This window comes from Papaver somniferum, unplaced genomic scaffold (genome assembly GCF_003573695.1).
Source record: "Papaver somniferum cultivar HN1 unplaced genomic scaffold, ASM357369v1 unplaced-scaffold_132, whole genome shotgun sequence".
Taxonomy (NCBI): Eukaryota; Viridiplantae; Streptophyta; class Magnoliopsida; order Ranunculales; family Papaveraceae; genus Papaver; species Papaver somniferum.
The window spans coordinates 9,288,434-9,311,229 of NW_020622381.1; positions in this window are offsets into that span (position 1 = coordinate 9,288,434).

Sequence of the window (22,796 nt, forward strand, 5' to 3'; positions counted from 1 at the left end):
GGAAAAATGTACTCTTTTGTTGGTCCCTGAAGAAACATAATACACAGAAAATAAGAGCGATGAAAAATGTAGAGCCCCGTCTTGTTGCCCGTATTATTTTCCCATTTTAATTACGGATGCGGATATGTTACGACAAACTTTCTTACTCTTCGCGGGTTCGGTCCAAGTTGTGCGTTCTACCAGGTGTTGCCGACGGACCTAATGGCATGGCCACACTGCAGCCTGTCGTTGGTACGGATTATGGATGCGTGTACTAGTGTTTTTTATTTATTGTATTTCTTTGATACACACGATGTGCATACACTAAAACCCCTAAGAATTCTATTGAAGTGTATATCAGACAAATATTAAAGCCAAGCCTCTATTTGTAAGGCTAAACATAAGGGCTTTTTAGTAATTAATCAGATTTACGATAGATATTCCCAAGATAATTATTACGCGTTTATAACAGGCTCGCTAATAACCATTGTGCCTAAGTTAATTGTCTTGTTTGGATAAACACTGATCGAAGGAAAAGAGTATAATTATGAGTACATTTAGGAAGGAGCCGGAAGCATATGTTGCCTCATTAAAATCTTGATAAGGAAATTATGCGGGAAAAAATCTTGACGAAGGAAAAAGAGTATACAGCTTGATGGTCCAATAAAATACTTTTAATTTTGATGTTTTCCCACATAAGTACTTTAGTTAAATCTTGGCTTGCAAATATTTGAGTCTAGAGTTTCCAATTTCAATGAACGAATTTCTTGAATGTAGAAAATTGTCCTTTTTTGAAGGAAATGCTAGTTTATGAAGGCTTATTTTGTGTTAGTCTTCTAATAGTATTGTTTTCGAGTCTTCATGCTTCTTTAAATATATTGAGGACTTGTGTCGTGTATTGCTAGCTTCTCGGAGATGATTTGCATAAGTAGTTGATGTAATTTCTTCCACGGAGTAACAAGATACAAATACATTATAATACGTGAAAAAAGCGTATTTGTGATTAAATCGTAAGTGGTCCAGAAGGACATCCAAATTCCTAAACGATGATTATGTTGATTTGGTTTAATCAAATGTGGACGTCCACAAAATAACCGAAATTATACAACTCCCCTTGGATGACCACCATGTTGAATAAAATTGTCTCAGTAAAATCTTATTAGTAAAACCCAATGGGATAAAATCTGGACGAAGAGAAAAAAAAAACAATATCAGCATACTGAAATTAAATGTCAGTTAGAAGTTGCCTCATTAAAATCTTGTAGGGAAAACCACATGGGAGTATTACAGAAAACACATCAAAATCATAACTCTAGTCTACATATAAACTAGTTTTATGCAAGCATAACATTTAAACTGCAGATTTTGAAAGAAGAAATGATAAGATTTGTTAGAGCATTGCTCGGCCGAACTCATAAGTGTTGTTATATCAAGCTTGTTGTCAAATTTAGTTGATCAGAACTATATCTTGACTTCTAGTCTACAATTTGTCAAGTCTCGGATTAGGATAAAAGTGTGTAGTTGAGAATCGGACATCACTGTGTTATAGCATTTGAAGGTGAAGATCAACAGAAGCTTTTGGAGAACTTCTTCAACAAAAGGTAAGTGAAGACTGAACCACATATTTCTCAAGTTATATTCATCTTTATATCTATGAGATGTTGTCGCATGATTAATTAGACTATTACAAGCATATCAAGAATTTCGAGTCAAGTTTATCTTGGTAATTAGGTCTTGAAATATATATGACTAAGCTTAATGAACATTTATTCATGCTTGATGAATTTCGGTTACGAACAATTTATTGTTTATAATCTAAATCGTGATTCAAGATTATCATTTGAAAATAGCCTGGAACAGTGATATGTGTCACTAATGTTATTTGGGAACGTTTCGAATTGATTTAGATATAAATATAGAACTACTGTAAATCTAGATATAGGACAGTGTGCATACCAGTTCACATACTGGGAGAACTATTATAGGTCCAGAGCCGCAGTACGTGTACCAAGTACACATACCGGCGTAGCTATATGTCGACAGCAACTTTTTCGTACGCATACTCGGTATCCATACCATAAAAAGTCTGTTGCTCGTGAACCAGAAATGGTACGCATACCCAGTATGCAAACCGTAAAGGAACTATTGGTTTTTAAACCGGAGAGGTATACATACCCGGTACGCAAATCTAAAAAGTTTTGTGAGTTCCTGAACTCGTTTTTGTCTTAAGGGTATACATACCCGGTACACGTACCATGACCAAAATAATCACGAACAAGGTAGAGTACACGTACTTGCCCTGTCGAATATTTTCAGATGCACAAAAATTATTTATGTGAGATAATTGCCATTTGAATAAATCTCTAAAAACACTATATAGACATGATTGATCACATTATAACCTCTGCTTGTGACTCAATCTCAAAGTCTTAAGTGTTATATGAAAATGATTAAGCTTATGGTTCAATCGGCTAGTCTTGGCTAACCATCCATGAAAAATGGCTTTATACGCGGTTCGGTTACGGTTCGTCCTAACCATAATGTGTATCTTGGTGTGTTTATCTTGTTTCAAAGATTCATCAAACAGTGGATATTGTTTGCTTGGTTCCAAAGCTATCTTAGCTTAAACCTAAAGCAACATATACTTTGAAAGTTTATATAAGGGAGAACCTCAAGCAACTGGGATTTTTGAATCCCTGACACTATTTTTTGTGTGTCCTAGTTGTAAACTAGAGTCGACATCTTCCTAAAACCCTTTTAGGGTTTAGCGACTAAAAAGACTTCACTTACGGATTCATGAAGCCAAGTCCAACTATCTTTATCTTGATAGTTTGTGTATTCTGATCTTCTTTGATTGTTGAGTTGCTCACTCGAACAAGATAGATAGAAATCGCAAAGTCCTATTCGTTCCAGACTTTGTGAGTCCACAGGTTTAATACTTATGAGGTGAATAATAATTTAGGCTGCTCTTTGGGAAACATAAGTCCGGATTTTGAGTTTAGCTAGACTTTTCTATTGCTATCGTATCCAGTCTCACCTTGATCCATTGATCAGAAAGGAAATCACATATAGGCTTATGTGTGGAAGGTAGATTGGTTAAAGTCTTCAATTGAGTTGAAGCAACTCTTAGGATGTAAAGGACGTCAGCTAAGGGAATCATTTGCGCGGAGTCCTGCTGGGATTCAAGAGGCATCATGAGCGCGACAGTAACTAAATTGTTGTGAAGGTTTAATTTGGTCTCAACTACATTACAGTCCGAAGTTAATTAGTAGTATGCTAGTGTTTGTAGCGGTTTAATATACAACTTGGTGTTCAAGTCTGGACTAGGTCCCAGAGTTTTTCTGCATTTGCGGTTTCCTCGTTAACAAAATTTTTGGTGTTTGTGTTATTTCTTTTCCGTATTATATTGTTTATCTTTATAATCAAAATATCACAGGTTGTACGTAAATCAATCAAAGTAGATACATCCATCCTTGTTTGTTGGACAGGACTCGATTGATTCTTGGATATTGATCTTTAAAATCGTCCAAGTACTCTCATACGTAAATCAGGTTCACGAACTAGTATTTGTAAACTTTCTGATTGTGAGAGAAAGATATATAACTCTGAATATTATTCCTCGATTGAGATTCATTAAGCTGAACTCTCGGAATTTTATTTAGGTTTTGTCCATACAGGTTTCCTAAGAAAATTTTGGTGGTGTATTTTGGTACCCCCGCATTTTCAAGGCTTATGTTTCTAAAGCGTGGATTTTTGTGTTTTTAAGGACTCCTCAAGAGACCTGCAAAGTTGATATCATCAACTAGGTAATCTAGATTTTTGATTTTAATTTCTCTAATTCTTGATCATTCAATGTTAATGCAATGCTCTTGGCGTGATCAAAAGAAGCAGAAGTGGGTGTGGATTCTGAAGCAACACCGCCATTGTTTGTTATTCTCTAACCTTTTCTCTCAACGCTTTTTTCTTCCTATTTTGGTTCAATTTATGTTTATAATGATAGTATTCCGGCTAATCCATTTTATAGATCCCTAATTAATACCATTCATAGCCATTTATGGCGTTTGGTTAAGGGTCATGTCTCTAGTCCTCTAACGCCTATTCGACACCCTACTCACGGTATCTATAGAAATCATGACGTTTTGGAAAATACCTATAACACCGTGTGTTTTTAGCATGGCGCATGCTAAAAGATGTGACATGGCCTGAGATGAAGATACATTCAAAGCTTTCATTGCTTGGTAAGAGGTAGATTGGCTTAAGGCCAATATCACGCCAAAATGGCGCATTATGTTTGGCATTTGGCTAAGGGTCAATATCAGATCAAATGGTGCATTAGGCCAGTTGGGTAGATGACCTTGGGAGTTGCAGCACAAACATTGCGCATTATGTGGACTATTGGCCTAGGGAAAATATTGCACAATTATTGTGCAACAATTATAATGAGTGTTGCACAATCATTGTGCAATACGCCAGAACGACTAACGCGCAATCATTGTGCAATATTCTGAACGAGTGGTGCGTATACATTGTGCATCACAGAACAAAACTCAGCTATCATTGTCGGTTATTCAGGGATATATGGCAGCGGCCATGAATAGTGAAGCAAGCATGCCAATCATCTCCCCTTTTATAAGTTGTAGAAATTGCAAGTTAACATATATAGGGAGGGGTAGTTGGTTGAAGGTGCATATGCGGACTATGTACCAAGTAAGCTTCATAGCTTAGCCGAAAGAGTATAAATGATGCGTAAGCCTCATTTATAGTTGCGTAAGCCTCATTTATAGTTGCGTAGCCTTGCCAATAGGGCCTATGATGTGAATGCATCACTATGCCATGTTGCGGACCCGATAATGCACAATCATTGTGCATCTTGACGGACCAGGCCATTACCATTATTGCTTGGCCACAACCTTGCAAACGAGTTTGGCTTAAGTTTTTGTCCCTTCTAAGATGAACTAAGGTCTGTGCTTGATCCTTTTAGAGTAGGGAAGGGTACGTAGGCAGTTGCAATGAGTTGCATAATTGTCGGTCCAGCACTTTGTCGCTCATATCATCTAATTTCACGATGGTTGCGACATACTGGCCTCTCATATCATCTGGCTCGGTAGCTCGACCCAAGAGATGATTATGGTCAAACTTGATGAGGCAAGTTGCATTCCATTCCCTGGATGCTCATACTTCCTATCAAGGCGTTCGACTTAGGAATGTACCAATGGCGCATTGGGCATGGCCTCGAAAGTAAGCTACATCGATATGCAAGTCAGCGGAGCTTGCATAAGCCTAAGGAGAGTACGACATGAGCCTAATTGATGCACCCTTGGCATGAGTGAGTCAGTGCATGCTTTTAGCAACACCTAATCTAAGTGAAGAGCGGGTATTAGACCTGCAATGGTCTATGCGTAAGTCAAAGGAATCTTATGCCTTGACAAGACTCGACAGTGTGACGGTTACTCAGCTAGATAGGAAATCTAGTGAATTTCACTAAATTTCCTACGTTGAGGTAAGGCACTCGAAAGCCAGTGATGCACCTAAGGTGTATCGGCCATAGCCTTCAAGTCTTAAAACCCTTCGCAGAACAAGGGTAAGTCGAAACAGTGTGGAAACTAAGTTCATGCTCCACGAGCATGCTTGCAAGGGCATATGGACGTGCATTTGCCTAGATTTAAGGCCCGGTTAGTAGCATCACAATGGCGCATCGGGAAAGTTATGGCCTGCGCGCCCAGGCGCGCCAGGCGTAATTTTTCGGTCCGTCACAGTTGGTATTAGAGCAAGTTCCGAGATAACTTTAAGGATTGTGCGGAGTGGACTCGTCAACGAGTAATTTTCCATTAAAAGGGAAATAAAGTTGGAGAGTAGGCCAACTTTTGCGCGGAAATAGTTTGTAACTGCTAAGCCAGTTACTTTGCGAATCGAGTTGAGCTTGTTTAAGTACCGTGAGTTTACCTGGCCTAAGTGACACCCCACTTATGAATGGATATCCGGAAGACCGCCTGGGACGGTGGGTAGACAATGGGACTGATCATCCCCACACGTTAGCAACTGGTTAATGGTGTGCGTAGTCAGACCCGGCTAGCATTCCACTTACGAGTGCCAACCTGGATGACCGTCAGGGACGGTGGGCAACTGGATTCTGTTCCACACAGTACTCCGTTAATATTTTGCATGTCATTTCGATGACACCTTTCCACTTGTGAACTTTAGGGATTCCTGGATGGTGGTATGGGACGCCCCTTGGGATACCTGGTTGAGATATCGTCTTGTAACTGGCCAACTCGATATTCTCAATAATATTGTGGGCACTTTCGGATCCCTAGACAGGCGGTATGGGACGTTTGCTCATAAGGTCTAAATTGATGTTCACGATAACTTGAAGAAACCCGTGATTTCTGAGCATCTGGTATGGGACTTTTGCTCAGGAATCCAAACCGAAGAGTTTGTCCACAATAGTTTTTGTTTTGAATTTCGGGGACGAAATTATTTAAAGGGGTGAATAATGTAACACCCCGTATTTTTAGCACGGCGCATGTTAAAACATGCTCCATGTCCTAAGATGAGGCTTCATCCAAAGCTTTCATTACTTGGTAAGAGGTAGATTGGCTAAAGGCTAATATCACGCCAAAATGGCGCATTATGTTTGGCATTTGGCGAAGGGCCAATCTCGCATCAAATGATACATCAGGCCAGTTGGGTAGATGGCCTTGGGAGTTGCAACGCAAACATTGCGCATTATGTGGACTATTGGCCTAGGGCTAATATTGCACAATCATTGCGCAACAGCCAGAACGACTAATGTGCAATCATCATTGTGCAATAGCCTGAACGAGTGGTACGCATTCATTGTGCATCACAGAACAAAACTCAACAATCATTTTCGCTTTTTAAGGGATATATGACAACTTCCATGAATAGTGAAGCAAGCATGTCAATCCTCTCCCCTTTTCTAAGTTGTAGAAATTGCAAATTAACATATATAGGGAGGGTTGGTTGAAGGTGCATATGCGGACCATGTACCAAGTAAGCTTCATAGCTTAGCCGAAAGAGTATAAATGATGCGTAAGCCTCATTTATAGCTGCGAGAGCCTTGCCAATGGGGCATATGATGTGAATGCATCACTATGCCATGTTGCGAACCCGATAATGCACAATTATTGTGCATCTTGACGGACCATCCCATTACCATTATTGTTTGGCCACGACCTTGCAAACGAGTTTGGCTTAAGTTGTTCTCCCTTTGAAGATAAATTATGGTCTGTGCTTGATTCCTTTATATTAGGGAAGGGTACGTAGGCAGCTGCAATGAGTTGCAGAATTGTCGGTCCAGTATTTTGTCGCTCATATCATCTAATTTCGAGATGGTTGCGGCATACTGGCCTCTCATATCATCTGGCTCGGTAGCTCGACGCAAGAGATGATTGTGGACAAACATGATGAGGCAAGTTGCATTCCATTCCCTGGATGCTCATACTTCCTATCAAGGCGTTCGACTTAAGCATGTACCAATGGCGCATTGGGCATGACCTCGAAAGTAAGATACATCGATATGCAAGTCAGCGGAGCTTGCATAAGCCTAAGGAAAGTACGACATGAGCCTGATTGATGCACCCTTGGCACGAGTAATTCAGGTGCATGCTTTCAGCAATGCCTAAGCTAAGTGAAGAGGGGGTATTAGGCCTGCAGTGACCTATGCGTGACCTATGCTTCATTGGTAACAGTTAGTGCCAGCCTTAATAAGCATAAATTTCTAGTCTCTGGAGATTATTTATTGCAACTAAGAACTTTCTCCCACACCCCCAAACTTAAATCTAACATTTTCCTCAATGTTCTAAAGATGAAATTAAAAGCATGAACAAGGAGAAACTGTTACCAATGAAGCAAAAGAGATAAGAAAAGATATTACCGTGTCGCATGAATATTGGGTTACCTCCCAAGAAGTGCTAAGTTCAAAGTCTTCAGCCAGACTAAGCAAGAATTAGTCACCACGTAGAATCATATAGTAGTAGCCGGAATAACTGTGGGTCATCTGGATCAAAAAGTGTTACCCACAAGAAAAGGAAACTGCAACAAACCAAGAAGATACCGAACATACCCTTGCTTAAGACAACTACATCTAGTTGTGGTTCAGGTTCAGGCTCTATAAAAGGGTCTAAATAAAAGGTTTTCATCGGTTGGATTTCCTCAAAGCTAAGATCCGGTTCAGGTATTAGAGTCTGGAAAAACTCAACTAAGAACTTAGAAGCACATAACAACAACCTGAATAATTGGGGATCCTCTAAATCAATTATATTTGACTCAAAAGTTGACCATTATAATGGTCATTCTTAAGAAAATGTGTCGACCTAATATCCTAAAGTAATTAGGTTTAGTCTCAAAACTTAATATCCGACACATCTGAAAATCATATGTTCCCACAATTGGAAGAAAAGTTTTTGGTGGGAAAACAAAGTCAATCTTGGTATCATAGCCTGGGTTAACCACATCAACCAGAGGATGGGTTTCTAACAACTGAGCTTCTCTATGGACATCATTAGGTTCGGGAAAACATGTATGAAGATAATCTTGTAATATGGTTGAGGCATAAATGTCAAGTCCTACACGAGGGAACTTTCTAAGATTTAAAGCACATGGAGAATGATAATCACCCCCAAACTTAGAGTTTTCTGTGTCTCTAGAAAGACTAGTCACAACTTCCCTAATTTCTAGGTCATCAAATTCCTGGAAATGGTCAATTGATTCTTCTAAGTCAGGTTCATCCTCACTCATCTCTACGATTTCATCTTCTTCGTCTAAGACTATTGTTTCTAAATCGCTAGGCTCTAAAACATTATTCTCAGAATAAACTCGTTCCTCTAAATCATTATCAGCTTTGTAAACAGGAAATACTACATCGTCTAAAACGAGGGTATCTCTATTCAAATCCTCGTCCTTTTGAATAGGTGAATAATTATTAAAATTATTTGGATTTGAACTAGAAATAATATTATCAATGTAAAGCTCAATTGGAGTAACCATTTCCTGATCACTATTCCTACATAAGTATGATTCTTCATCAACACTATCCTTATCATAATAACATGAAAAATATCGAACCTCATCAAAACAAGTAGTGTTACCAATTCTAACCTCATCATCTTGATTATGAAAATAACTATCCTCATTTTTAAGGGTATTATTGGAAACACTATATTGGAAGGTAAGATTATTTCGAGCAAGTCTTTCGTTCGTCTCAGTCATCAGCTTGAGGGATTCCTCTATAGAAAGTTCACTCATTATTGTAGTTCTTTCGTCTATAATTACACTATTCATCTCAGCTAACTTACGCGTTGACTCAGCTAACTCCCTGAGGGACTCTTCTAAAGGAGGAATAGGAACAGAGGGATCATAAAAAGGACTACTTTTCAATAGTTTGATTGTATCCTCTAAAGACGAAAAACTAGTACTGTAATCTTCTTGCTCGTAAGACTGATGCATGTGTGGATAGTAATTGGGCTCACCAGGGTATGACCCATATCCTTTCAAAGGATGGCGTTCCCAACCACTATTCCCAACATGGTCATAAAAAGGATGATGTCCACATTCAAATTGAGGTCGATAATCATTGTATTGGCTTATATCATACCAGTTCGACATTCTTAATTGCAAGGGCATTCTACAAAATCACAAAAAAGGCTGACTCGACCAAATCAAACCTATAAAATCTAGCAAACAACAAGCATGATGGATCCACTTAGATTGTTTCTAGACCAGCTTCTAATCCTTCGAGGGAATTCGTTACAATTTAAGCAAACCCTTTTGGAATCAATCCGAGTCAAAGTAAGTTGAATTGAGGCGAGGGAAGCTCAGTGGAGCTTTGATACCCAAGGCCTCACCGCTATCGTAAGGCGGCGCAGTCACGCATTCAACTCACAGAAACCATCATGAACTTCGAAGTATGCTAAAAGAGTAACCAATATTTTTCGAACGACTTTCCTACTAAGCTCGTTACCCTATAGGTCTCGTTCTAGTCAAAATTTTAAGCTTAGGTTCGCGTTTGGTTTCGTTTTCCTAAAGCGGGCAAGAAGGAAACGGTGATGAAATCCGAGTCCTTATCTTAATTTGGCCAGACCTTTCCCTTTACTAGGAAATTAAAACAACCGTATTCAAATCCTCAGCATATATTCACCTTAAGGCATACAATAAACCCGCTGACAGGGGATTCGCGGGTGTTTCGAAAGCTTACATCCCGTACCAGACGGGCGCCAAAATGATAATGATTTTTGAATGATGTTGTAGTAATGAGGTTCAAACTCTTGGACTTGTGAAGATTAAATTTAAAGATTTAATAAAATTATATACAAAAATATTAACAAAGTGGGCGAGAGGTATGAGAAAACAACCAAGACACTGATTCCACTATTACACATGAATTAATGATGGTAAATAATCCAAAACTCTAATTATCTTTTAAGTCCTTTATATCTTAACTCACTAATAATCAAGCAAATTCTCAAACATCAATTGTATCCCTTAAGCATATATTATCTAAACGAAGCATAACCTATCTAATTGAATCACAACTGATTAGGAAAATTACGCAAATAATTTAAAACTCTGCAAAAGCAGTGATTGAGTGAATTATAATTAAATATTAGAGAAAACAAAATAGTTACCAATTATTCATGTGTAAATAGCTTCCTCGTTTCCTTGGTTGTGGGAGAATTAGCCGCTCATCATGTTGGAAACACGCTCAAAAATCATTATTATTGCTCAAAGGGTGTTTACAAATGATGAAAAGGGAGAAATAATTCAAAACCGGGTTTGTAACAATTATATTTGTTACAAACCAGAGAACTACGACCCTCGGAAAATATGACTGTCCTGCTACTGTAACAAATAAGACTGTCACTGTAACAAATAAGACTGTCGAGCGACAGTCGCTGAAACTGTAGCAAAATAAGACTGCCCCCTGTGGGTCTAATGTTCTTCGTGTTCTTCAGCAGCAGCAGAAAAATGGCAGCTCTGTAACTTGATTTTTTCTTCTTCTCTGGCTCTCCTCAGCCCCCCAAACTCTCGAAACCCCTTCTATGATACCTTGTGAACATATTTATACGTGATTGCGACATTGAATCTCCTCCATTAACTCCAAATAATCTTCATTTACTCGGGATATTTTCTTTCTTTTTTTATCAATGATTTTGATTTTTACGCATCTTCAGCTGGATTAAATTCCTTATAAATCTTCTTCACGTTCCAAAGTGTTGATTAAGGCTTCCAAACACGTGCAATACACGTTTAGATTCACCACAACTCGTGTAAGCTCATGTTTTTCCTCCAACTCCCTGTTTGGATTAAACCAAGTTATCCAGACAAATTTGATCGAATCAAATACCCATACTGGCTTTGTTAGGACATATCACAACTACCCATTAAGTTTCAACCCTTTAGTCTACCCAAAACTCCTTCAAGAATCGATCGAAAGTTACACAGTTGAGAATAAAATTATCACGCCAAAACGAATTTTTGAAATGTTGAAGATGGTGTCCCCCTAACCAAACTGGGGGGGGGGAATAGCATGTGCCCAACTGAGGTGCCCCTTATCCAAATTGAGGGTGCCTTTAGTACTTTTCTCCGGGAGTCCAAATAGCACTTTTTGAGCAACTTTTTCCACACAAGTGTATTTCTCCAAAAACACCTACAAACACACAAAGCATCAAAATTAGTACAAAAATCGAGCACTAACAATAGAGACATTGAGTACAGTTTAGACACAAAAATGTGTCTATCATAAGTCCAAGGCATGCCTTATGCCTTGACAAGACTAATCAGTATGATGGTTACTCAACTAGATAGGAAACATTGCGCATTATGTGGACTATTGTCCTAGGGATAATATTGCACAATCATTGTGCAACATCCAGAATGAGTGTTGTGCAACCATTGTGCAATACGCCGGAAGGAGTGATGTGCAATCATTGTGCAACAACCTGAACGAGTGGTGTGCAGTCTGTTAGAGAACTGCTCGGTCGAACTCGCAAGTGTTGCTATCTCAAGCTTGCTTGTCAACTTTAGGTGACTAAAACTATAAGTCTTGATTTCTAGTCTACTTATAGTTATGTCTCGGATTATGATAGAATGTGTAGTTGAGCTTTAGATTTCACGACGTTCATCGATTGAAAACGAAGATCTACTAAGGAGGGCTTGGAGTTACTTCATCAACAAAAAGTATGTGGAGACTTAAAATCATCTATCACTCAGAAGTTTATTATATTTTATCTTCCATTGAGACTAAGTCGTATAGCTATATAGACTTTTACGTGCATTATACACATTTGATATTTCGATATGAGTTTAACTCTCTTATATCTTTATCAAAATATATGTTGGAAAGCTTTTTGCTTTAACTACATTCATCATTATTCTTGACGAAAGTTATTTGTTGGAAACTAAATTATGAGTCAAAAGATGATCATGTGAAAATCTCCTTGTAACATCTTACATGATTTGTGTGAGACGGTCATTTGATGTAGAATCAGAATGTTTCGTATTGTTCATTCGATCACTTGAAAATTACTTATAAGCTAATGGTTTATGTGAGACATCCATTGTCGTCTTCTAAGGATGTTTCAATGATTGAAATGGGAGTTTAGAACAATTAACCATTGTCTGGATATAGCACAGTATGCATACCAGTATGCAAATTGTTGTAAGTATGGTTTAGGTCTGGGAACCAAGTATGCATACCCGTATACGAACGGTTTTAACTGTCAAAGTCCGGGAACCAAGTTTGCATACTCGTTTGCAAACTGTTTCACCTGAATTCGGTCTGGAACGACAGTATGTGTGCCCGTTTGTGAACTGTCGGAAAAGATCAAGTCCGGAATTTTGGTTTATGTACCCGTTTGTAAACTTATATGGTTAAGTTCTAAAATAGGTTAAGTATGATTTCATACACATGAACAAATACATTTATATATTAAGGAATGCAATCGTTGCAAACCGTGGCTAAAGTGTTCATGAACTGATTCTTGTGAATCAATCCGATTTTGCTTCAATTGTGTCATGTATACTTCTATGAGAATATAAACAATTAAACAACTCTACGAGTAACACGATTGGATTCATTTGATTATTGTTTGATCTAGAAGTGTTAGATGAATGTGGTTAATACAAAAGTGTTCATATGGCTAACTTCGGTTAAATGTTATTGAGCCAACTCAATATACACGTTCAGGTACGGTTACTCATATCTAAATGAAGGTATGTTTCAATTGTGTGAAACAAGCTAAGACCATCTAACATTGCAGAGATATTTCTTTGGTTTTAAGAAAACTTAGCTTGAATCTTAAATCAGGATTTCATCTAATGGTGAATATTGATTGCTTTGTTTCAAAGCTATCAAACCCTGATTTGAAGACTATATAAGGGACAACTCTACCTACGGGAAAACCTAATACCCACACCCCATGTGTGATACTAGTTGCGACTAGAGTCGATTGTCCGTTAACCTAGGTTTTTCCTAAAACCATAACGACTTACAGACTTCATTAGGATTCTGAAGCCATACCCAAATATTTTCTTTGTAGTTGCATGTTCTGATCTTACTTCTTCTATTGTATTGAATACTATCTTCTCTAAGATTTGCTCGAGATTTATCTCCGATATGTAAGATATAAAAAGTAATCACAAAGCTCTTCGTCTCATTCTTTGTGATTCTACAATAACTTGTTCTACTACCATATAGTTAAGTTATTGTGTGATGATTGATATTTCTAGGTTGTTCTTCAGGAATATAAAACCGGATTATCAATTGGTTCCCGTTCACCTTGATTTATCAAAAGACAGAACAAAACTTCGTAGGTATTTCTGTGGGAGACAGATTTATATATCATAATAGACTTTTTTATGGAGACAGATTTGTTTATAAAGTCTTCGACTTTGGGTCGTAGCAACTCTTAGTTGTGTGTGAGATCAGCTAAGGGAATCAAGTGCATAGAGTTCTGCTGGGATTCAGAGGCGTAAGGAACGCGATTGTATCTTAATCCGTGTGAGACACTTGGTTATGGATCAACTACATTCCAGTCAGAAGTTAACTTGTAGTAGGCTAGTGTCTGTAGCGTCTTAATACAGTGTGGTGTTCAAATCTGGACTAGGTCCTGAGGATTTTCTTCATTTGCGGTTTCCTCGTTAACAATACTTCTGGTGTCTGTCTTATTTCTTTTCCACATTATATTTTCTATATAATTGAAATATCACAGGTTGTGTGTAATTCAATTAATTGGTAAATCCAACCTTTGGTTGTTGATTGAAATTGGTTGACACCTGAACATTGGTCTTTGGTACCGTTCAAGTTGTTTCTCATAATAATTAGGCTCTCGGATTCTATCTGTTTGATTTGCTGATTACATTGAGAAACAAAGATATATATAACTCTTTGATATATTTCCTTGATTGAGTCTGACTGTCTAGTTGATTCTCTCGGAATTATATTGGAGTTAGTCCATACAGATTGCCTAACGAAATATTGGGTGTGGCTGTTAGACCCCCACTTTTTCACAGTTATTGTGCATCACAGAACAGAAACTCAGCAATCATTTCCAGTTATTCGGGGATATATAGCAACGACGATGAATAGTGAAGCAAGCATGTCAATCCTCTCATCTTTTCTAAGTTGTAGAAATTGCAAGTTAACATATATAGGGAGGGGTAGTTGGGTGAAGGTGCATATGCGGACCATGTACTAAGTATGCTTCATAGCTTAGTCGAAAGGGTATAAATGATGTGTAAGCCTCATTTATAGTTGCGTATCCTTGCCAATTTGGCATATGATGCGAAGACATCACTATGCCATGTTGCGGACCCGATAATGCACAATCATTGTGCATCTTGACGGAACGACCTGTACGGACCAGTCATTACCATTATTGCTTGGCCAAGACCTTGCAAACGAGTTTGCCTTAAGTTGTTGTCCCTTCGAGGATGAACTAAGATATGTGCTTGATCCTTTTAGAGTAGGGAATGGTACGTAGGCAGCCGCAATGAGTTGCACCATTGTCGGTCCAGCACTTTGTCGCCCATATCTTCTAATTTCGAGATGATTGCGGCATACTGGACTCTCTATCATCTGGATCGGTAGCTCGACGCAAGAGATGATTGTGACCAAACTTGATGAGGCAAGTTGCATTCCATTCCATGGATGCTCATACTTCCTATCAAGGTGTTCGACTTAAGCATGTACCAATGATGCATTGGCCATGGCCTCGAAAGTAAGATACATCGATATGCAATTCAGCGGAGCTTGCATAAGCCTAAAGAGAGTACAACATGAGCCTGATTGATGCACCCTTGGCACGAGTATTTCATGTGCATGCTTTCAGCAATGCCTAAGCTAAGTGAAGAGGGGGTATTAGGCCTGCAATGACCTATGCGTAAGTCCAAGGCATGCCTTATGCCTTGACAAGACTAAGCAGTATGATGGTTACTCAGCTAGATAGGAAATTTAGTGAATTTACTACGTTGAGGCAAGGCACTCGAAAGTCAGTGATGCACGTAAGGTGCATCGGCTATAGTCTTCAAGTCTTAAAACCCTTCGCAGAACAAGGGTAAGTTGGAACGGTGTGAAAGCTAAGTTAGCTGCATCATGCTCCACGAGCATGCTTACAAGGACAAATGGACGTGCATTTGCCTAGCTTTAAAGCCCGGTTAGTAGCATCATAATGGCGCATCGGGGAAGTTATGGCATGCGCGCCCAGGAGCGCCATGCATAATTTTATGGTACGTCACAATACCATTCATAATCAATACTAATTAATCCACCAAGAAAGTTTTAATTATGGTCCATCTAACCCAGTGCTTCATTTTCTCTCATTTCACGTTTCATTTGTCTTGTATCCTTTTACTTCTACCACATAGGGATCTTGGCAAACCGTCTAAATTATAAAAGTCTTTTTTGGGTACTTACTAAAAAATTTGACTTTATGCAGATCCAGAAAATGCAACACCTGTTGGGAGGCACTATTGATAACTGGAGCACATCGGTTATGTACTTGATTTACCACTAAATTTCCAGGGCAAGTACTTAAAACTTTACAACCCTAATCATTCTCCTAACTAGTGCGTGTAGGCTGGAGCATAAGTATAACCACACATCATACTTTCAAACTAATACCACTCTTCAAACCAGTTCCCTATTACAGTTTTTTCTCTCCAAATTTTTATTCCTCATCAACCTTCAACCAACTCATTCTTCTTTGATCAACATATACCAAGTTGTAGTAAAAACAACGATATTTATTGTTCAACTACCCACCTTAATGATGAAAAGCAGTACGCATACGATGTCATGATAAGCTATCAAATTTTCTTTATAAGTAGACTTGTGTTACTCTACTTTTTGCTCCAAACCCACGTGACCAAAGATATTATGTCCCTTTTTAATCACACGGATCATGTACACAAGTTAAACTATCACAACAAAAACACTGGCTCCCAGTATATCAAAGACAAAAACAACCTGCTTCTTTCATCTATTCCTGTCTTTTCTTACTGCAAGAACCAAGTTCAACCTCATAGCCTTTCCCATATTAAGGTTCAGTCTTCAGCACAGCTGTCTCTCTCTGGGGCATTTCTGGAGATTCTTGTGTTATGTCTCTATCTTACCTTGCGCACTACTATCTCTTGGCATTATCGTTCCGAGAGATGCATGTATAAACTCTCCCTAACCATTCATTTTTTTTACACCCCGGTCCTTTCATATTTATCCCTCTCAACTATTTTACTTATATGGAGTCTTCAAACCATTCTAATGCTGCTCAATCTACTTCTGAGATTCATAACCTTTCCTCTCAAATGGAAGAAAAATCAGTTATACCGAAAAATATTCCTTTTGCTCTTATTGAACCAGTTTTTATTGACAAAGCAATTGTCTCCAATTGTTAATAGAGATTGATAATAACTTGGAATGATGTATAGTTGGCTATGTATGTAGTGAGACTCTAGTTCCTACATCTTTTATCAGATACCATATTTGTTCTTAGTGGCCTCTTTCTCAATCTCCAATTGTTACTACCACTTTATTCGATTTCTGGATGAAAATGATTTCAACAAAGTTAATGAACAACATCCTTGGTTTGCTTGTGGTTATCTAATTGTCTTAAGAGTTGTTCCTCCTACTGGGTGGCCACTAATCTATCAAATCTCTTTTGGAAAGGAGTTAATGTGGTTAATATTATGCAACGTACCTAAAGAGTGTACGGAATTCGAAGATCTTAGAAAAATCACTCTCAATCTTGGTGAACTTGTCGAAGCTAAATATCCTCATGGCAATCATCCGCTCAAGAAGAATATTAAAGTCTATGTTTGTATCTCTGTTCAACATGCTTTACTAGCAGGCATCCTTTTGGTTACTAGGGGAAGAGAAGAACCTTTCCTCACTAAATGTAGATACTTTAGAGTCCCAAGAAATTTCTGCTACTCTTGTCGTATCATGGATCACAAAGATGTTGTTTGTCCTAACTGGCTGGACAAGCAAAAAGTTTTAAGATAAGCTAGCACTTCTGGTGTAAATTAAACTTTACCAAGGGTATCCAAGCTAATGATGCCTCCAAATCCCCCGGTTTGTCATACTAAAGATAATCCAACAAAGAATGCGGTTGATTCTACTATGACACAGGTATATTTTATCCTAGAAATGCAGAGTCAAAATCGAACTGATGATTTTAATCAAGATGGTATAACTAGATGCAAAGTTGTTGTGGTTTCTCAAAGTAGTAAATATTTTTATCATGAATCTCTGAAGAATAAGCTTAATATGTGTCCTTTTAGTAACATATCAACTTCTCTCAAAATCCTTGACGTGGGTCCAATTCAAAATCAACAACTTGTTCTGGTAGCTAATAGTCTCCTGGTTGTTCTCAATAGTTTCAAATCTGATTCATGAATTGGGCAACTCTGGTCTGATATGCACTACCAACTCAGCTAGGAGATTTAAATCTACATCTGTTGCTACTCATAGTAACATCTTAACAATAGAAAAAAGTGACTTCTCTTGCCGCTAATCATGATGCTCTATGTAATCTTAAAAGGAAGATCAATCCTAGAACTGACATCCGAAAATGTACTAGATTCAGTACTTCAACCTTAGATAGCATTGTTGTTAGTCCTGATAGCAATGATTGTTCTGAACCAGATAACACTAATCTATGTCCTCCAATCACCAAATTGGGGGATATTTATACTCTCAACTCATCTAATTGCACCCTCAATACCCATTCCTTGGTTGATTTGTGCGAAAGATTCAATGTGCCTACCAATTCATCTTCAGTTAATGATGGTGTCTGCAAATGAGGATGCTAGTTTGGATCTGAATTCTACCCAAGGAACTGATCTTAAACGGTGGTACTGCTAATTCTAAGCCTAGTGGTGGTCATGACTCTTCCAACCAGGTTTTCCCCTCTACCCCCTCCACTTCTAATATTCCCATTGATGATTTTAATGCTGCTTCCTCCTTTCTTGTAAATAACTAGAAATAATCCGTGCCGTAGCGGTACAGCATGAGACAAATTTTTGGCTATAACGATCTTAATAATTACCGCACATTATGAAGCTTAATTCGACCCATGAAAACTTATTGACATGAAAATTTTAATCCAGATAATGATAAATTTGGTTACAGTTAAATAATAGTTTAATAATTCCTCACGATATTTTTTAGACTTAAAATAATAGTTTTTGATAAATATTTCGTTTTATTTTTTCCTTAAATAATGAATTTATTTTCGATCCCCAAAAATTGGTAGTTGTGATATTGATTTGTGTTGTATTCAGACTATTATGATGAATCTTCATCTGATGAGCAATAAATGTAATTACATCCTCCCAGAAATTCTTCCTCGATCGCGGGGACTATCGTCCTGTGTTCGTTATCCATATGCTCTGGTGATTCCATTCCGGTATGATCCCATGTCCTTTTCATTGCATGGTTTCGGCGCAACCTCAAATTCATTCTCTCAATCTCTTCCTGAATCATCAATAGTTCTGCATAGAGATGATGCATGAAGCATGGCTTTTCCTTCATCTTCCTCCTCGAAGGAACACTGATATTTTCTATTCGACACCTCGTCTCAATTCCTCACGATATTCTTCCGCAACCTCGATAAATGAGTGAATGAGTTTGGAGGTGTGTGGTTGAAGAAATACATTCCTCTATTTATACATGTTCATTGAATAACTGTAATTAGTCACACTTTTAATTTTTTGGACGTTTTTTTTTTGTTTTTGAAATGGGATATTATGTGTTAATCATAAAGCATCTGTTTATTTGCATGCATACTTCATTGTATTAGACGTTTTTATATCTTATTTATGGGTAAGTATCTCTCATGATCGTGGGAGGATAATTAGGGGAGTAAATTAAGGAGGAAAAGTAAGTGAAAAAATTAGAGTTAGACCTAATTTCGGTCATGAATAAAGGAGGATATTTATTTATGGTCTAATCAAAATAGAAAAACAGTGAGTTGCACCCGATCAAGATTTTTTTCTCTTCTTTTTGTTTGTGTTGCTGATTTTGATTAAACTATTCATGACACTAAGATCAGATGAAGAGATAGTTATGATCTTGATCAAGAATGCTCAATTGTTCCCCAAGAATGGTAATTTTTTTATGGGTGAAAACAGGGTACATTTTTGATTGGTTAAATGTCTCAGTCGAAAATACATTTTTTATGGATGCTAGATAATTATTCTAAAGTTCTTTGTTCTTTGGGTTTTACATATTGTAACTCTAATGTTTTTGTGTTTTGTAGGTTGATGAAGGTTTGCTTATTCGATTTCGAAAAATGAAATCAGGCCTATGACGTAAGAGTAAATATTTGGTGAGTCATTTTTCGGGTGTGTATTTGTTTTCAATTGTTCCTTTTATACAATGAGTAAAAATGAAAATTATTATTATTATATTTTATTTTATTTTTGATTGTTCCCTTTAAACGATGAGTATAAATTCTTTGTTTTTTTTTCGATTGTTCCCTTTATAAAATGAGTATAATGAAAATTATTCTCAGTATTTTTAAAAAGAATACGTTGTTTGTGTTTTGCAGATTGGTGAAGGCCGGCTAATTTGACATTTTTTAAAGATATGGTTCCAAGAATTTTCTTTATTTTTCTATAGTTGTAACATTTAATTTTTCACTTTATTTTTTTAATAGCACATTTATTTTTTTAATTAATGAGGAACTAATTAAGAGGGTTAGCAATATATCCATAATGGAAGGAAGTTACAAACATCACAACCGCTAGATGTCTTTTGCTGAGATAAGACTAGGATGGTCAGATCACCTGTTTGTCTCTTAAAATGTTATCCGACTGTCCAAGGCTCAAAAACCCCTTCTGTTTTGTATTATAGATGTTAACATGCTATGTTTGAGTGTACGTGGCCTATGAAAAAAATCTACCATCAAATAACTCAATCTTCTTTTCAAAAACATCAATCCTGATATTTTTTTTCTTTTCGAGGCTAAAATGAAAAAAAAAAATACCCGCTGCTAGGAAATTCAGAAATATGGGATTTCCCTGTACTTTTAATTTACCTTGCGTGGGGTAGAAGTGGTGGTATTGTTTTGTCTTGGAAAAAAAATTTGACCTTAACATTTTATCTTCCAATAGTAGGGGCATCTATGTTACCATTAAAGATATCATTCACTCTAAACTTTATCATAGGGGTGTACATCGGGTCGGGCAGGCCAGCCCAAGCCCGTTTGTAGCATAGGCCGGGCCAGACGGGCTCGTAGTCCTTACTACCCATTAAGTTTAACAGGCCATGCCGGGCCGGGTAGTAGCAAAAATTTAGTGTCCATGGCCCGTCCATACCCGTGAAACAATACAGGCCAGACCAGGCCGGGCAGGGCAGGCCTCGGGCCCAAGAGATAGTTTAAAAATTAAAAAAGAATATAGTTTAGTTTTCTTTTTAGCTTGATGAATGATGATACATCTCTAACTCATTCAAATGATAGTTCAAGCAATTCATATTCATTACTGTGAAATGTAAGTCAGATTTTTCTTCAACCTCAATAATTTGTCCAAACTTGAAATTTAATTCCTAGTGAAATCCATCACACCGGTAGAAAACTTTATTTCATGTCATCGGACAGTCGAGTCAGGTAAATAAACAGGCTACCAGGCAGGCAAACAGGTCGGGCTCCAATTTTTGAACAAATACCTGGGTCCGCCCACTTATAATTATCGGGCAGGCCGGGTAAGCCCATGACAGGCTGTCGGGCGCCCATGGGCTCCTTCGGACCCGGGCGGTACACAACAAGCTGCAGGCTTCCGGGTATTTTGTACACCCCTACTTTGTCATATACATTTTATATATGGAAAACCTAATAGTACTTTAAACAAGCCTTTTGGAAGAGCCAATGTTAATTACCCATTATACCTCTAGATGAACCATGCTTTTTTTGTAGGTGACTATAACGCTTTATTAGGTATTGAAGATAAGAACGGAGGATTAGAAGTAGATGATATTGATTTCCATAACCTTAGAAACTTCAGTAATATTTTTGATTTGCATGATCCTGGTTTTTCTGGTCTTAGATTCACTTGGTCTAACATGCAACAGGGTACCGACCTTATTCTTGAGAGACTTGATAGGTGTTTAATAAATCAAATTGCTGAAGATTTATTTGCTAACTTTTGTGTTAATAATCTGCCTAGAAACTCTTCTGATCATTGTCCAATGCATGTTGGTTTTAATTTTGAAATTATTTGTATGCCTAAATCTTTTCACTTTATGGCTATGTGGATTGAAGACCCTATTTGTAGAGACATAATTGTTAATTCTTGGTTTGTTAATGTTGTTGGTTCTCCTGCTTGTAAACTTAAGGCCAAGCTCTTAAATACTAAAAAAGTTCTTAGAGAATAGAACAAATCCTCTTTTGCAAGTCAAACTAATATAAAAACTACAAGAGAGGAACTTGTTGACATCCATATGTCTAATCCTACCGATTTTATTTTTATCTCTAGATTTAGAGCCAGACTAGAGTACTAATATAACTTAGAGGAATTATACTGAAAGGATAAATATAAAGAGGTTTGGACTTTGGAAGGGGACATAAATTCCCCTTATTTTGATGTAGTCACTCTATTTAGAAGAAAAAGAAATGTTATTAGTTGGATAAAAAATTCTACCGGTACTGTCTTAACCGATAGAGATAACATAGGAAAGTCCTTTGTCGACTATTTTAAATCTCTATACTCCTCTCATCCTCAGTAGTATCGGGATGAGATCATCCAGGACCTCCCTTTGAAATTCTTTGTCCATGATAATAATCAGTTAAACCTACCTTTTTACTGCTGAGGAAATTAAAAATGTTGTTTTTCAAATGGGAGGTAAAAAAGCTCCATGACCTGATGGTTTCATGGGTCTTTTCTATCAAACACTGGGATATCGTTGGGGAAGCTGTGGTTGATATGACACATACTTGCTTCCGCACAAAGCACATTGCAAAAGCTTTTAATCACATTAATATTGCCCTCATCCCAAAAATCCCCTTAGCTGAGTTGGTGTCTCAACATAGACCTATAGGTCTTTGTAACTTCGTTTATAAAATTTTGTCTAAAACATTAGTTAATAGGCTTAAACCTCTCATGGATAATTTAATTTCCTAAAACTAGAGTGCTTCTGTTCCTAAAAGGAGTATCTCTGATAATATTACTCCTTCAGTTAATAAGGAGAATGGATTTTTTGGCCTTCTGGAGTTACCTAATGATTTTTCTTCTTTATCTGTGGGTAAACTTATTGATGTGGGTGCAAGTGTGCAGGCATTACATTCAGTTGTTGAAATACCATC